This window comes from Sorex fumeus, unplaced genomic scaffold (assembly GCF_029834395.1).
Source record: "Sorex fumeus unplaced genomic scaffold, SorFum_2.1 ptg000072l, whole genome shotgun sequence".
In the NCBI taxonomy this organism is placed as follows: domain Eukaryota; kingdom Metazoa; phylum Chordata; class Mammalia; order Eulipotyphla; family Soricidae; genus Sorex; species Sorex fumeus.
The window spans coordinates 6,215,041-6,218,511 of NW_026606129.1; positions in this window are offsets into that span (position 1 = coordinate 6,215,041).

A 3,471-nucleotide genomic window follows, 5' to 3' on the forward strand; every position below is an offset into this window, starting at 1 on the left:
CCTCCATATTTGGAGGTTGGGTTTATGGAAGTGTGAAATGTTCTGTCAACTTGATCAACTATTCATCACCTACTTTTATGAACCATCTTGAAAGAAAAAAAGTTGACATTACTAATCAAAGTGACATTTAAAGTTATTCTACAATTTTATTTATAACTTATAATATATAAAGGAGACTGCTTAATCTAACTCCAAACTTTAATAGCAGCCTAAAAGAGAGGAGAAAGAGAGATCTTGCTTAAATGTTTATTAAGAGCATTGCATCACACCAATAAAATTGTATGCGAATGATATGAAACTCACTGCAACTTATAGCTAGTTAATTTTGAGTAGTCTTGTCAATAAAATTAAAGTAATGTCAGTCAGTTAAAAAGTATTTGTGAAATGCTCTTCCTTAATACAATATTATGTGTCACCATTATACTTATTTTAATGATTCCTGTAATTTCTTCGCAATGTGTATACAAAGCATGTGTTCAAAGGACCAGTAAATAATATCCACCTTCATATTACTTCCAAAGTATCTCTTAAAAAATTTTGCTATGATCTAATTATAATTTTTGTTTATATAAGACACGACATTAATATGTAATTGTGAGAGACTTTACTATTATAAATCTATAGTAAAACTTAGAAGCATCTGAGGCAGGAAGGTAGACACAGAAGGAATTCCTATGGCAATGGAATTCCTGGGAAGTAATAAAATCAACTAGCCCTGGGGCTGTCAGGACCCACCTGGGAGCAGAGGAACTAAGGCCTGATAAGACCTTCCTGGCTCCAGATAAGGCTGGACTTCTCTCCAAGAGATGCTCCAAACAGAAACAAAGGCCAAGAAATGAAGTTCAAAGAAAGCCATCGACCAATCCCAACTCTACCTCCTTGGCAACCACCCTAGCAACATACTCTTACCTATGTAGAAAGCCTCACATGAGAACTCCTATCTATGTAACAACAACAACCTATGTAAGAGCAACAAACTCTTACCTATGTAGAAAGACCCACTATGTAGAAAGTCCCACATCTCGGGAAAGGCCCTATAAAAGTCAACTTTAACAAAGAAATCTGGTGTCTATGCTACCCAAACCCATGTGCTACGTATGCCTGTGTGTCATGGTCAAGCACCTGTGGTGCCCGAGCACATGTTACCCACATCTGTCCTCTTGAGACTTTCATGCTTTTGTATCTTCAGCTGGGATGTGTGCTGGGGCTCTTTCTGCCTCAGGAGAAGTCCACATTCTCTCTTAACTACACTACTCTCTCACCCTTTGTCTTCTTTCTTCCTCTTCCATAAAAAAAAAAAAAACCTCCAAATAAAATCTTGTCTCCTCCTGAAGTTCTTTTCTGTGAGAAAGACAAGAACCCCAATGGTATTGAGTAAGGCTTTCCCTTCCTGCAAAGAGCAATTCCTTACTCCAGCCTAAATTCACCAGGCTCCCCAAGAAATCAGGTGGTGGGGTGTAGGATAACACTGTTTGGTCCTTCCTGCATAGCCTCAGGAAGTTTAGGTTTATTGGGTTACTCCCATCACAGTGTTCCCATTCCTCTGTGTTTATTTGTAACTTCTTTTTCTGTGCTCTGTTGACTTGTAAATATTGTTTTTCACTTCTCCCTAAGTCCTTTGCATAGTTTATTCAGAGCATGTCCTTTTTGTATGGACATAAGAAGACATGCTTTTGTAATGTGACTCTCAGTGATATTTCCCTCCTGGGCATCTGTTCTCTCACCTAAGCCTCAGCCTCCTTTACTTCCTAGCACCCCTAAAAGCAGGGTCCTGATAAGGGACTGGATGGAACCAGGGCAAGCCATAAGCTATGTGCTACCCTGACATCGAGATGGGCCTGGCCAAAGCACCATAATGCGTAACTATAAGTTAAGAACTTGGTCATGGACAAATGCTGTCGTGATCCAAACATAATAACTAGATTTGGACCCTGCTAGAGTTAGGAATAATTAATCTGGCCTGAGTGCTGTAGTCTGAGTCTGTGGCAAGATGTTCCCAGGAGATCTGCCCTACAAGTCTCAATGTTATCTCTTACTGTGTCCATACAAAAATAGCCAGTATTGATATGTTGATAGTTATTGGACTGAGGAAAAGAGGAAAACACCTTAGGAGGTATTTTGCCCTTGGGCAGTCAGGAAGGGCTTTAGAATACCTTTTAGGTGAGCCCTCTGGAAGGGTTTTCTTATGTTGATTTGGCTACCTTACTGGGTGGAGTGTCAGCCCAGACTGCTAGGGAGTTGGGAGAGACATGAGTGAAAGAGTGGATTGGAATAAACTGCAACTAAGACCAACCTGCCTGGCTCTCTCTCGTCTCTTCCTTCGTCTGCCCTTGGCCAACAGCCTTCCCGACCAGGCCACACACAGCAGCTCTAGGGCACCAAATGCAGGCGGTGAGATAGACCCATCTAGAGAGCCTGCGGACACACAACCTTCCACATTTTTAGTTTTTTACAGTGGGGATTAACTCCCACTATGGGCAGAACAAGTGGATGTCAGGTGTAGTTTGACAGCTCGCTAGTGGGGCTGGTGGGACTCGAAGTTCGTGCCTTGCAGGGGCTAGCCTTCCCAAATGGTCCTAGCCTTCCCAAATGGTCCCTGCTTGACAGAGTGACTGTCTCTCTCTTCTCTTCTTTTATAAGTCACCAGGGGTGGGGGGCTTCAAGGGGTGTGGCCCACAGGCATCACATTCCTTCCGATGAGCCATTACAGATCATGTTGAAATGATGTAGGATGGGAAAACCCACATTCCAGGTCATAAACCTAGAAGAACAGAGAGGAGTAACCCCGGACTTGCCCCCATTTCTCCTTTGCTCATTCATCAAGTCAACTGAAGAACTGTGTCTGCAGGTTAGAGAATGATGCTGAGGTGTCTAAAGCCAATCAGCTCAGTTCCTTTAACACTTTCCTCCACCCCACTCCGCTCAGAGTGGGGGGTGGTCTCAGAGTAAGATAAACACACACATGAAAACAAGCACATATGGACTGTCTAAGCTTTAGGTTGCCTGGGCAGCCATCAGTCTCATAAGCAGGTCATTTATTCAATACAGTATCACTCCCCCACCTCACTGTGCTCTTAACAGGTGTCATTAAGGACAGTTGGTAAGCACATTTCAGCAGGTACATGGAGATCAGATTCTGGGTATTTCACATTGCTGTCAGAAGACACCTTTGAAATGTAAATCCCTGAGAGTTTCCTAGTCTATTTTTGGCCCATGTTGTCCCTCCAGCTAAAAGACTCTAAACAGTCATATTCTATGCTTGTTGGATGCAGTTTTGCAAATATCTGTTCTCTTCTTTCCTGCTATATTATTCTTTCTGAGTGCATTCTTGCAAACACTTAGCATTCTAATACCTAAACTATCTTACCTAGAAGCATATCCCATCCTTGGGTTTTTTTGTTGTTGTTAGAGGATGAATTTCCACACCGAAGCACTTTATTCATGGATTGCTTCCTGTGTCTGCAAAGGCCT